Source organism: Podarcis pityusensis (genome assembly GCF_964106645.2).
Source record: "Podarcis pityusensis genome assembly, chromosome: Z".
Classification (NCBI taxonomy): domain Eukaryota; kingdom Metazoa; phylum Chordata; class Lepidosauria; order Squamata; family Lacertidae; genus Podarcis; species Podarcis pityusensis.
Window position 1 is genome coordinate 28,174,071 of NC_138044.1, and position 15,042 is coordinate 28,189,112.

Sequence of the window (15,042 nt, forward strand, 5' to 3'; positions counted from 1 at the left end):
TTTCGAACTGCTAGGTTGGCAGGAGCAGGGACCGAACAACGGGAACTCACCCCGTCGTGGGGATTCGAACTGCCGACCTTCTGATAGGCAAGTCCTCGGCTCTGTGGTTTAACCCACAGCGCCACCCACGTCCCTCCCCTCCTTTTACACCTCATCAACTCCTTCTGCCCCTCCCTTTATACCTCACCCATATCATCCCTCCTCCTTCCAGCTTGCCCAAACCCCATTGCCTTCTGGCTCATCCAAACAACCCACTTCCCCTCACTGTCTGCCCAGTCCCCCAAGCACTCACGTCTCACCCAAACCACCGTGCCCTTCCTTTCTAGCTTTGGGGTTACGTCTGATGTTGGGGTCTGCCTCTGGGGTAAACCAGCTATAGGGCCATGGTCCTACCTAGTAAAGCAAGGGCACGGAACTCACCATCCTCCAGATACAACATCGATCATCCCTGGCAGTGCTGTAGTTATGGGGGGAGGGCTAGCCAGGTTTTTTTTTTTGCCCTGGGTAAAGCCTCCAGTGGGACATCATTGAGGCTCCCAACCTGTGTATGTGTACACATGGGGTGTGTGTGTGCCAAACAGTGTCTAAAGCCTAGTTTTTTCTCTGCTCTTTGGCCCTTGGCCATGCTGCTTGGGGCTGATAGAGTACAGCATTTAGAGCTTCACCGGAGCTTCACTTGGCGTGAAGGCCAAAGGGTTTTTCTTCACTCACGGCTCCAGGGTTTTCTGCCTCCAGGTCACTGCTTTCCAACAGGGCTGTTCTTGCTTCCTCCTGTGCGCTCTCTTCTTTGGTATCACATTACAAGACATTATTCCTCAAGGCTGCATCCTTCAGCTCTCAGAACTGCTTTTCCTAACACCTTTACCATTCCTGGAAGTTTGCCTCTAGTATCTCATTCTCATCCTTGCTGACAGGCTCCCCCAAAGACTAAGAATGTGGACAGCCACATCCCCCAGTACGGTCCTCCACCACATTCTGTATTATTATTTTATTAAATTTATTGAACGCTTTTCCCCCTTTTACTGAAGTATCTCAAATATATAATATATATACAATACTTACAATATATAAACAAACAAACAAACAAACAAACACATACCTTAATAGTAGCATACAGGAAAACAAAGAAAAATCTAAAAGACAACCCTGTTTTTAAAGGTAAAGGTAAAGGGACCCCTGACAGTTAAGTCCAGTTGCGAACGACTCCAGGGTGCGGCGCTCATCTCGCTTTAAAGGTCAAGGGAGACGGCGTTTGTCCGCTTCCACAGACAGTTTTTCCAGGTCATGTGGCCAGCATGACCAAGCCACTTCTGGCAAAGCCAGAGCAGTGCACGGAAACACTGTTTACCTTCCCGCCGAAGCGGTACCTATTTATCTACTTGCACTGCGTGCTTTCGAACTGGCAGGAGCTGGGACTGAGCAACAGGAGCTCACTCTGTTGCAGGGCCTCGAACTGCCAACCTTCCGGTTGGCAAATCCAAGCAGCACAGTGGTTTAAACCACAGCTCCACCCGCGTCTGAAAGGTAAAGGTAAAGGGACCCCTGACAGTTAAGTCCAGTCACGAATGACTCTGGGGTTGTGGCTCTCATCTCACTTTAAAGGCTGAGGGAGCCGGCGTTTGTCCACTTCCGCAGATAGTTTTTCCGGGTCATGTTGCCAGCTTGACTAAGCTGCTTCTGGCATCCGGTGCACTCAGCGAGGCTAGTGATAATTAAAAGTGAAAGGCCTGGCAGAAAAAGAAATATGTTTTGTCTGACGAATTCCGCAAGCGGGGAGCCACCACTGAAAAGGCCAATTGTGTTGCCATCCTCTGGACTTTCTGTGAAAGGACACATGAAGAAGGGCCTTAGTTGATAATCACAGGATCTGCGTTTGCTCACATCGAACTCATCCAGTCCTAGCAGGCTGCTCCATAGCTGGGGGTCTGGGCCAGTCTTGACCTGCTTTAGCAAGACTCTCGCCTCCACAGGCACAGCCTCCTGATGATCAAGACTCACAGTTCTGTTTTCCTATTTGCTTTTAAATAATATTCAAGGAAAGGGTAATAGCTGAGAGAGAGAGAGAGCTGGCTTTGCATGCAGAAAGTCCCAGGCTCCATCCCTGATTTCTCCTGGTAGGCCTGGGGTTGGAAGGACTCCTGCCTGATACTCTAGAGAGCTGCTGCTAGTCAGTGTAGACCAAGCATGGGAACTTGTGGCTTTCCAGGTGTTGTTCAACTGCCATCAGGCTCAGCCAGCATAGCCAGTGGGCAGGGATGTGAATGTTGGTACTTACCATCATAAGTTCCTTCTCTGTAGGGAGAATTGGGATCCATTATATGAGTTTTCTGTGCCCATTTCACCACTGGCAGGAAGTATTTAAAAACAAACTTTGAGGAAGGTCACAGATTCCCAACCCCGATATAGACAGTGATGAGCTAGATGAATCAATAGCCCGATGTGCATTAAGGCAGCTTCTTATGTCCTTCTGCAGACTGTTGTGATGTTCTCATTTTAGGAATGTCTTATTTACTCCATCTTGTTTCATTCCCCAGCTCACCGTTTTATGCCTGGTAATTGCTACACCACAGTAACTCCAGCGCTACACATTACTCTGAGCAGTGGAAAGTTCCATGGACTGGGTTTGATTGCATTTTGGTGATAAAGCGCTAGAGACTTAAGGATCTTCTTCAATCTTTGCTCTCTTTACAGAATGACCATATGAATTGGTTCTAATGGATAAACCTGACATAACAGGCCATTTATATCATGCTTGCCCCATTTACAAGTAAATGAAGGGAGGATCTTTCTTTAGACAATAAAAGGACTCCTCAGAAGAGGCAGCCCTCCCATGCTTTTCCTAATTGTTGCTCCAGCCACTTTTACTTCCCTGTTATTCATAACTGCATTGTTTCTCCAGGGAGTTTAGGTTTGACCCTCACAACAACCCTCTGGGTTGGGCTAGGCAGGCTAAGAGAAAGAGGCTGGTAATGCTCCTGAACTGCTGAACCAGTTTCCCCCCCAGACACAATTCAAGGCCCTGGGTTAAATGTGCTTGAGAAACATATTTGATTCACTCACACAAGCATTTAAAACTGCCATTTTGGAACATGTGAGTAACTACGAAAGAAGATATATTGAGAGAGAGAACTGGTATTTTGCACTGAAATGTCTTTGTAAACCATCGGGGATAACCTGACTGGCGGTTTGGTATAAAAATATAATACATGCATAAATATTATTCATAAAACAAATCATGTACAAAGTCTTACACGACTTGGGGCCTTAGAGTAAAGACAGACAGACTTTCAAACATGCTGTGGAAAGGAGAGAAACACACATTTCCTGAATTCCAAGGCATTTGTTCTCAGGGCAGAGATTGACTGAAGCTTAATTGACAGCTATTGCTTCAGAGAAGCAGCAGCTCAGACTGGGAACCTGCATATGAGCTGAAGGATCTACCTCTTCTTGGCTCTCAATCAGGGCCTGATCCATACCAGTGTTTCCATTTGCATACCCAGGGTTGGTTTTTTCCAAAGCAGATTTTCCAACTCCGCAAATTCCCCACCAGACACCCCAAGCTATGTTTTTTAAAAAGCCAAATGAAATCTGAACGAAGAGAAAGCACGTTTTGCTCTTTGTTTACACCCTCTGTCGGTGGTTGTTTCTTCATAGGAATCAGTGATTCTTATCTGCTATACAGCGATGATTCATTTATGAATCTGCCTTCATTCAGGCACAAAATCAAGAGTGGTTTAAGGGTATTGAGAAGGATGCAATGAGGCATTTCCTGCCCAAAGTGATGAAGGTGTGCAAGAGGAGGTTCTGGCCCAAATGAAGGGTTTTAATACCATTTGGACAGTTTATTTAAAGTATAGAAACTGAGTGCATTCTACCCTCATATAATTTGGGTACATGCTTTTGAGTCCTTAATAAACACTTTTGTCCAACATCTCTAATTTCCCCCAAATTTTTCAAGCTGCGCATTACTGCACAATTTTATTATTTTTTTTGCAATTCCACATTTTCTGCCTATCTGTACACACTTATCTTGTATTTACTCTCTTCCTTACCTCAAAGGCAGGTAACTGGGCACAAATTGGGCAATAATAACTCTGCCACTCCTGCCTTGTTTGCTGTCCCTGCTGCTGCTGGAGAGATGAGGGGGAGAAGACTAAACCTGAGAGCCTATGAAACTGGTGTGGAGACCTCCAGTCCTCAGGCAGGAATACCAAGCTCCTCAGGATCATTGGCAGTGGGTCAGTGCCGAAGGGTCCCACTTTCCTTGCTTCTCTTTGGAGAACATATCAGGTTCAAAGTCAGGGCAAGGCTGAACTCTAGGATACAGTCTGATTTGGCCACGGTCACCCAAGTCTTAGTTACATTCTGTCTGGATTACTGTAACACACTCTGCATGGTGCTACCTTTGAAAAGCGCTCTGAAACTTCAGCTGGCTCAAAGAGCAGCAGCCAGATTGTCAGCTGGGGCTGGTTCTAGGGAGCAGACAATTCCCTTGCTAGAACACCTTCCAGGCTACCGGTCTGTTTCCAGGTACAATTCAACATTTCCAGGCACAATTCAACATACAGAGCTTCATAAAGCCCTGTACAGCTTAGGTACAGGCTATCTGAAAGACCTTATTCCCTCATATGAACTTATCCAGGCTCTGACATCTTCAAGGAAGGCCCTTCTCTCAGTCCTGCCATCCTCACAGGGCCTTCTTGGTGGCTGCTCCCAAACTTTGGAACTGCCTCCCTAGAGAAGCTGGACTGACTTACGCCTTGGTCTTTCCACCAGCAGGTGAAGAATTTCTTGTTCTGAAATGCTTTGGGAACTGATTGTTTTTAAGGAAAAGGTGGATGTTGTGAGGATTTTATTGCAATGATCTGTATGTTTTAATAGATCATATTCATATATATATATTCTATTCATGTTTAATTTTTTTAAAATTATTGCTTCCCCACTCCCTATGTTTTTAGCTGTTTCTGTTTTAGCTGTAAACTGCCTCGAATCCCTGTCAGGGAAAAAAGTGAGGCATAAATAAAAATAAAGATAATAATATGTAGTAAAGATTTCTGAGTATCAAACACAAGCAGCAGTAAGATCCATATATAGGAACATATACTTTTAATATGCTTTAAAGAACAAACACATGAGAATAAGGCAATGGACAACAAAACAAATAGCACAGTGAGCAATAATGCTATGGAATAACCCATTATAGATCGGTTCCAACCATTAAGTCTGTGTACACACCAAACATTTAAAGAACCCTCTGCAAGAATCCTGGGAACTGTGGTCTGCCAAGGATGCTGGGAATAGCGCTGTGAGGGATAAACTACTAGTTGCTAGTATTATATTTTTTTGCAGCAGGGTGGTTGCTGCAAATTTGTGGTGTGTATACAGCCAAAGTTTTTGGGTGCCCAGGTGCAGCCCCCCCCCCCACATTCCGGGAGCCAGACCTCAGATCAAGGAAAACACATGACAACATATTTGGGGTTAAAATGGCCACAACTTTATTAAAAATTCAAATGTAGGAAACCTTGGCTTAGGCATTGGGCATGTATCCTTCTCAGCCCCCCACTGTGGGAATGAGGCAAAACAAGGTCAATCGGGAATATGGGGACACTGCAAAACATGCGTTTACACAGCTGGCCCCCTTCCGTGTTGCTGAGGGGAGTTCTATGGCCAACTGCTGTGCATTTGTCGTCAGCAACTCTCCTCAAGATGCTTCTAACAGGGAACCCTGATATCACCTCCACAAAACGGGTGAGTCACGAAACCACCCCTTCTTTGATTGTTGAACTAAAGGATTTCACCCAAGGCCTAAAACTGCCAAAGTTGTGACAATTGCTACAGGGAAGGCAAAACCTGCAGAGCAGGGAAAATTCCTTCCTGGCTCTGAAAAGACAGCAACCATCGTCCAACTGTAGCAACACCCATGGACCTGGAAAGGAGAAAAGTTAGCCTGTAAGGAATGATGCAATTAGAGAGAGGGCTGGGTTGACTGGATGCTCTGGGGCCGACTGTGCTGCTGGCGTCAGCAGGGGACAAGAGTGAAGCCTGCTCACTCACAGTCTGCTCCTCTAGCCCCGGCCACCATGGATTGGACAATTTGAAAATGGGTTTGGCGGGAACCCAGAAGGCACTGTGGCAACCAAGGGGGGAGGAACAATGGCCAGCAGAATGGCATGGCTTCGGAAGGACGGTGGACCGCGTGCCAGGCTGCAAACCTCATCCACTGCTGAACCCAGTGAGTGGGCATTTCAAATATGCCCTAATTAGTCCCAAGTATTTGGGAAAGATTTTCTAAATAATCTTCTTTGGGAATGTGTCCCAATAATCCTCTTATATGACTGACTGGATATTCTCAACCAATTCATCTGCATGCTGGCTAAGTTTATAGCCTTTTTTATCAGTTACAAAAAATGGAAAATATGTGACATACTAACATATAATTATGTAAATAGAGAGCCGCCTTTCAACAAAAATAAAACTGTTTAGTTAAAAAACTTCTTATCAGTCACTGGTGTGTAAGAGGAAATATTTTCACATATTATCAAAAAAAGTTTCGTTCAAAAGCCTTTCCCAAGGACTTGGGACATGGGCCATTTTGAAAAAAAGATTTAATCATAGAATTGTAGAGTTGGAAGGAACACCAAGAGTCATCTAGTTCAACGCCCTGCAATACGGGAACCTCAACTAGACCTTCCTTCCTTCCTTCCTTCCTTCCTTCCTTCTGCACCATGCAATTTGACCTTGCTATGGTTTAGTGATGGTTGCCATATTTAGAGCCAGGAAGGAATTTGCCTGCAAGCAAGCCTGTTTTGCTTTCCTCATAGCAATAGTCACAACTTTTGGCAGGCCAGGCATTGGGTGGAATCTTTTAGTCTAATATGAGGTGGTGCATTACCCAACCTGAAACAGGTGCATTTTTAGGATATCCCATTCGGGGGGTCTAGTGGGAAGTCTCTGTCTAGAAGTCAAGCGTGGGGCAGACAGGCGATAGAGCTTCCAGAAGTAGCCTGGAAGGGCACCTCAGTAGACCTGCATCTTGAGGAGGTCTCATAATCCCAGGAATGTTCCATCTAGAGGCTAATAATGGACAGACACCTAATGCCTGTGCCAAAGCCTACCTACATCTGTAATCAATAAAAGTTGTGGCCAATTTTAAATCCCAGGACATTTTGTTGTCCAGTTTGCTACACCTATCTTTGTCTAGGCCTCCACTCCCTTGGTTAGGGGTCACTGAATGTGCGTCTGCAATACAGAGTTAGATGGACCAATGGTTTGGCTCAGAATAAGGCAGCTTCCTAGGTTCCTATGCAATCAACAGAAGTGGCTTGACTTTCCACAAAAATGTTCCTAATCAGCCAGCAGAGGGTTAACAGGTTTCTTTACAAATAAATTGGTTTAAGGATGATCATCTTGAGTGCTCATTGTTTCAGTTACAGTAACATGGCAAGAAGAATGGCTTGAAGAGCACTTTTCCCTAACCTAATTGAGAGCCAGCTATACCTCATGCATTACCCAAGTGCTATCTTTTGCAAACCATTATGCTTCTCCGGCAGCTGTTTGGAGTCGGCATGGGTCATGTGTTGAATCAATGCCATTTTTTGGCCATCAAGTCATTTTGCTTAGCACACCAAAGGCCTTGTAGCAGCTCTTCTGCTTCTCCTCGATGCTTGTAGGTCACCCGCAGTGTGTGTTTCAAAAGTGCTAAATGATCAGATAAGGCCATTTGTTGCAATGCAAAGCAGAACAGTTTAAACTACTTCCTCCCAGATGCACAGCACTTCTAATAGCATTAAATTGCTTACTTGCTGCAATTAGAAGAATGACCTCTCACTTTGCTTCTTTTTTAAACAAAGTTAATCTCCTGGCACTGTATGGTGATTATAATTTCAGCCCTCCTTGCACAGTACTGATACATCAGCAGACAGGAGGCTGAAGAGGATGGTATTTTGGAAAGGAAGCTTCCTGCTCCAAAGGCTACTTATGCATCAGTCAGGGGGGATGCATCACCAGAGGCATAGCATGGAGGAATGGGGGGGGGCATGGCTCCAGGCACACATTTTTGATGGGGTGCAAGTAGGCACCTCCATGGCAGACATGGAGCCCTGGCAGTGGAGGTCTAGTGAGCAGGTGGATGGAGGCAGCGGGTGAGGAGCCTGTTGGAGGGGGGCTCTGTTCACCCTCTGCACGTGCCCCGTATGTGGCCCCTGGAGTGCCACCACCCCAGCTGCCCAGGCCACCAGGGGGGCACAACACTTGCCCTACCCATGGCACCAGCAACCCACACTATGCCACTGTGGATAGATAGCCAAAGGACAAGACAACAGATTTGCCTAAAAATTGCATGTGCTATAATTTAAGTAGAGATGCAACACATCTTGCCTTGGTGGGGTAGACTCTGACCAGTTGGCCTGCATGTCCAGGGGCTAGATTTCTGGAAATCTAGCAGAATCTAGTGGAAGTTCTCATTTCTGTGTTAATTGATTCCAGCAAAGAAGGGAGGTGGGGAATCCATTTGCAAACCAATTAACTTGAAAAATCACAAGATGAAATTTGGGGCATGACATGGCAGTGTATTGATCCAAATGTCACAATTAACAATTACGTAGCACAGCAAATAATGCAGCGTAAAAAGAACATTAGGAATCAGGGCAGGAATGCTGGCCTGACAGCTTCCACTCTGTGGACATGCACGCTGAGTTACCCACATAACTTGTTGCCCCCCTCATGATTGTGTGACTTCTTTACAATTGTTAATACAGTGATACCTCGTCCCAGAGGCCTGTTCTTAACCTGAAGCACCACTTTAGTTAATGGGGCCTCCTGCTGCTGCTGTGCTGCCGCCGCACGATTTCTGCTCTCATCCTGAAGCAAAGTTCTTAACCTGAAGCACTATTTCTGGGTTAGCGGAGTCTGTAACCTGAAGCGTATGTAGTCTGAAGCGTATGTAACCCGAGGTACCACTGTATTTTTAAATGGCATGAGGATCTGGTGATGGGGGAAATCTCCACTTTTTTTTTAAATTGCCAGACACAAAACTTTTAAAGACATGTGGATCTGCCAGGAAAATAGTAAGGGGGAAAAAAGAGGTGAAATATCTTTGGAAAGACATCAAGACTTTGGGAAAGTGATTTATATTTTATCATATCATTTTGCTATGTGACAAAGTTATATGCAGCAACACTGAGAGCTGAAGTTGTGTTAATGTATCTGTAGTGTGAGAAATAGATGTTTTATGTCCAAATGATTTTACTTTGTGTATTTTGGGCTTATATGGCTCTAAAGGGTGAAATGTGCTCACATTTTTACTTTTGTTGATAGTAATTACACTAAAATAAAATCCAAAGATGGCCTGTGCTGGGACAAGTGAACATATGTGGTTCTTTGGACACCAGGGGGAAAAAAATCGAAAACGAAGGCCTGAAAGATTTTGGTGCTACATTTCAAATGTCTTTAGAAACAAAAATGCAGCAAGAATTGGAACCAGATAATTTCCAGATAATTTAACTGTGTTTGGATGCAATCCTGTGATCCTTTACGGTAACCTTTATCAAGCTTGGGTCCACATATGTTGTTGGACTAAAACTCCCATCACTCCTAGTTAGTAGGACCAGTGGTCAGGGAGGATGGGCGTTGTAGTTCAACATCTGTGGACCCAAGCTTGAGAAAGGCTGCTTTAGCTTTCTGTATGTTATTTTTACTAATCTATACATGCTTGTGCACACTTTACTATATAGTATATGCATTTTGCACATGTTACTTAGCTGGTGAACTGCGCTGCCAAATTCAGAGAAGTGCAAATTTCAAGCTCAAGCAGAGTGGGTTATAGGATAAGGCAGTTTAGCTACCATCTGTATCTCTCTTGTGTCTGTCTTTTTCTTTCTACATCCCCACCCCCCCCAATCCCAGGAACTGTAGTTTGTTAAGGATGCTGGGGATTGTAGTGCTGTGAAGGGTACACTACAGTTCTCAGGATTCTTTTGGGGAAGAAGCTATAATTGTTGTTTTTTCAAAAAAAATTATTGGTTTTCACAAAATTAAAAAACACACTAACAAATAAACAGACAAACATAAATCATAACCTTATTAAAACTAATCTTCTTACCATTGTTAAGCGACTTCCTCGTATCCCCCTAGTTGAATTTCAATGCATATTATTTTAACGGTTTTCCAAATCAAAGTACTTAAAGTCTTAACGTAATCACTTAACATCAGTCATTCTTCCCAATTCAGCATTAAATATAATAATTCCTCGCATTACTTATTTAAATCCTAGGCCTAGCTGGTAATTGCAAGCTTTTTTCCAATTAATTTAACTTAATGTATTTAGCTAAATAGTCATTAAATTCCTTCCATTCTTCCTGATACTCCTCCTCATTCTGGTCGCGGACTCTTCCGGTCAGGTCGGCTAGCTCCCAAAAGTCCATCATCTTCATCTGCCATTCTTCCACAGTTGGTAGTTCTTGCGTTTTCCACTTCTTAGCTAGTAATATTCGAGCAGCAGTTGTGGCATACAAAAATAATTTAACATCTTTCTTGGGCAATTCCAAACCTGTTATTCCAAGAAGAAAGGCCTCTGGTTTCTTTATAAAGAAGCTATAATTGTTAAAATGGTATAACATCCCCTCCAACATGTCATGATGCAAAAACCAGGATAGCATCTTATGGGGCTGTCCTCTAGCATGAGTCACATGACCTGTGCAAGATTGTGGCCCCAAAAAAGTGCTCTCCCCCCTAGGTAAGACCATGATGCCAAATTGCAGCACCCAAAATGGGCTGCTGTGCTCTTGTGGGGGAGGGGGAGGGGAATGGGATGCCCCATTTGTCCTGGGACAGTTGAGTATGCTATAAGTGTGCTTTAAATGTACAGTATGGATGTGACCTCTCCCATATACACACAGACCTCCTTTGGGTCTTACAAAAAGAGCAGTCTCAAAGGATGCTGCTTACAATCAGCAATAAAATATACAAAGAAAGAACTGGTGTGCTTATTGGCATATAGAAGAAGCCTTTCCTGCCTAGGCAGGGAAGTTTTCCTGCTGCTGTGCCCAGATGCAGCAAACAAGAGTGCCTTGTTATTGTGGCACGGTGGGCTGGGTTAAACTCTCTTTCCTTTAACCCTTTGCAATCTGCATGACATATAGTTGTTTGTTAAGGTATGAAAACAGAGCACTCATGGTTAAGAATGTGTCTCCATGTTTTTAAGGAAATAAACATCAGAATTATTAAACCCAAAGCAACATTGCCAACTCTGTTTTGCAATTTACTAACAAACTAAGGTACTTGAATTGGTTTAAAATAAAAACAAAAAAACTTTACAGGAAGTTTCCCAGCTAAACAATTGTTACGCACAATGAGCAAGCAAATGACAGGAAGCTTGGAGTGAAAGGGGCAAGTCAAATATGGATGCAAGCCTTAGAAAAATAAAAGTTTGCTTTTGCTTTTTTGTGGGAAGTGTCAGGAAGTTAAGCAAAATGTTCCACTGTCTCAGGAGCCCTGTCATTCTCACCCCAGCTTCTCTTCAAACCACATTTTGCTCATCTGAGGCCTAGAAGATTATTGTTCTCATCAAGCCATTGTTCTTTTGCAGGCATTGTTTATTTTGATTAGTGTTCTTAACACTACAGAGGTTGCATAGAGCACTTTCAGTCAGTTGCTATTTTTGAACAGGATTCAATTCCACAGAATTCAACTTGTGCATTTAAAGTTGATTTGGCACTCTTGCCAAATCTTTTTTTGCAGTAAGAAAAATGATGGGAAAAATGAAATGGAAGTGTGGGATAATAATTGCATGTCGTCTTCTTCTTTGGAAATCACTCAAAGCCGGGTAAGATTGTCTTCCATAAACACGGTCTTAACAGTGAGTCCATAAGTGACTGTGAAGGCCAATTCTGGATCCACACGTCCTGCTACAGTGGAGACATAGGTTTCCAGGTGGGAGTTGATCAAGGTAAGGATTTGCTAAGCATGCCTTCTTCTTAGCACGTTTCTCCCTTTTGTCCTGAGTTTGAGCATCTTCAAAGTCCATGACACCTTTGGTAAAGGCTGTTCTCCAATTGGAGTGCTCGCAGGCAAGTGTTTTCCAGTTGTCGGTGTTTAAACTACGTTTTTAAAGATTTGCCTTGAGACAGTCTTTAAACCTCTTTTGTTGACCACCAGCATTACGCTTTCCATTTTTAAGTTCAAAATAAATAGAGTAGTTGCTTTGGAAGATGATAATCAGGCATCTGAACAACATGATCAACGAAGTCATTGCTTCAACACTAGTGATCTTTGCTTCTTCTAGTACACTGGCATTAGTTCGCCTGTCTTCCCAAGTGATGTGTAAAATTTTCAGAGACACCGTTGATGGAATCTTTCAAGAAGTTGGAGATGACGTTTCACAAGCATACAGTAAGGTTGGTAGTACAATAGCTTTGTAACAAGTATTTCGATTTCCTTGCGAATGTCCCAGTCCTCAAACACTCTGCACTTCAATTAGGAAAAAGCTGCACTCACAGAACTCAGGCGATGCTGGATTTCAGTATCAATGTCAGCCCTTGTGGAAAGATAACTGCCCAGGTAGCAGAAGTGATTGACACTTGCCAACGTTACACCATTGAGTTGGATTTGTGGTGCTGCAGAGGGCTTGTTTTGTGTTTGTTGGTGCAGCATAGGGGCTGGTGCTTATAGTCACACCTGTTTCTAGCCCACATTCTAATTTAGTCCCTGCCCACAACTGACATGTGATCCCAATAAAGTTGTCTGTGTGGTATTGTGGTTCTCAGACTGAAAATATATCTCTCCAGCTCTCCTGTACAATACCATATCTTTTCCTAATCTGTCACCTCTACAGCTATCCTTTTATCCCCAGTGGAAGGGTAAACTCTTAATTAGAACATAACTACTTTCCCCCCTGATCCCTTTCAAGAGGAGAAGCTCTCAGTTAAAATGTAATCATTTTCCTCTATCCCTGACATGTTCAGCTTTGACCCCAACCCATGTCCTCCAACATTTTCTGTGGGACTATAATTGTATTCCAAGTCTATTTGCCTTACAAGTTCAGAGAAGGCACAACTCCAAGGAATTATGTGCAGAAAGGCTAACTGTCACAGTGAAAGCAGTCAGCTCCTTTGCTTCTGTTATCCCATAAGGAATTCTGATGTTCCTAAGTGGCTGCAGTCGGTAGCAGCTCATGCACAGCTATTTCTGGCCATGGAGAGATCCAAGCGAAAGTGGTCAGAGTCTTGGACTGAGGAATGCTGGAGGGATACACTCCCCAGTAGGCAACCTCCTGGGGTGGGGTGGGGGTCACATGTCAGTGGTGGGAGGAGCCAGACACAAGAACCAGGCAGAGCAATGCATGTGACAATCACACAAGAGTCTGTCTTCTAACCCCCCAGAAATCAATAGTTTTTTGGATGCACCCACACATCTTTCCATCCATGCAAATAGTAGGGCTGGGCGATATCTGGTTTTCAACTTTGTGATATATCACCTGCTAAACATCGTGATATGCTGCTGTGTCACGATGTCTGAAATAAGGATGGAGCTGGTTTTCAACTTGATATATCACCACCTAAACATCGTAATATACTGATATATCACAATGTCAAATAAGGATGGAGCTATGTAGATGCATTGGTGGGCTTCATGGTTTTTCCCACATTGTGATTTTTGCATAGCACACACACACACATCATGATTTGCAATATATTGACAGTTCAGAAATAATGCAACTAATAACATGATATGGACTTGAAACCAGTTTTGGATGATATATTGTCCAGCCCCAATGCACATAATGATTTGTGACATATTGCCAGGTCAAAAACCACGAAAAGCACGATATGGACTTCAAACTGGTTTTGGAAGATATATGAATATATATGCTCCAGTGGGAAGGTAAATGGCGTTTCCGTGTGCTGCTCTGGTTTCGCCAGAAGCAGCTTAGTCATGCTGGCCACATGACCCGGAAGCTGTACGCCAGCTCCCTCGGCCAATAAAGCGAGATGAGCACCGCAACCCCAGAGTCGTCCGTGACTGGACTTAACAGTCAGGGGTCCCTTTACATTTACCTATGTAAGTGAACATTGAAGTTAAGTATTCTGAACCTGTTTCTTGCACCCTGGAGCCAAGAGGAGACAAATGCATTATGTTGTGGCTAGAGTGTAGGAGTAGTTTTGGGTGTTGAAAAATGCTTGCAATAAGTTACCTGGACCAATTAGGAGGGATAGACAGAAAAGCAAACTATTCACCCCTTGCTGATTCCTTCTTCAATAATTACCTGTCATGTAGATTGTGTTCTAGCCTTTGCTTCCTTCCTGCTTCTTCGCCAAGTTAATGTGTTAAAATCTTGACTCCATGTTCATAGAACATGCAGCTGGGTCTTCCTGTCTAAGTGCAGAACCTTACATTTGTCCCTATTGAAATTCATTTTGTTAGTTTGGGCCCAGTTCTCCAATCTGTTAAAGTCATTTTGAATCCCAATTCTGTCTTCTGAGGCATTGCTACCCCTCCAAGTTTGGTGTCATCTGCAAATTTGACGAGCACCCCCTCAATTCCTTCATCCAAGTCATTTATAAAGATGTTGAACAATGGGCTCAGGACAGAACCCTGCATGACCCACCTTGCCACTTTCCCCCCAGGATGATGAGGAACCATTAATGAGTACTCTTTGGGTCCAGTCAGTCAACCAGCAACAGTTACTTCGTTCAACCCACATTTTACCAGCTTCCTTACAAGAATATTGTGGGGGACTTTTGTCAGAAGCCTTACTGAAATCAAAATACACACTATGTCCACAGCATTCTCCTAATCCACCAAGAGTGTAACTTCATAAAAAGAAAAAAGAAATGAGATTTTTGAGAAACCCATGCTGTGTTTTAATAATCACAACGTCCTTTTCTATGTGTTCACAGACCGGCTGTTGAATGATGTGTTCTAGGACCTTTCCTGGTATCAATGTCAAGCTCACCAGTCAGTAGTTATCTGGGTCTTCTCCGCCCCCCCTTTTTTTTGTAGATGAGGACAACATTTGCCTGCCCAATATTCGCAAAATGTTAGATT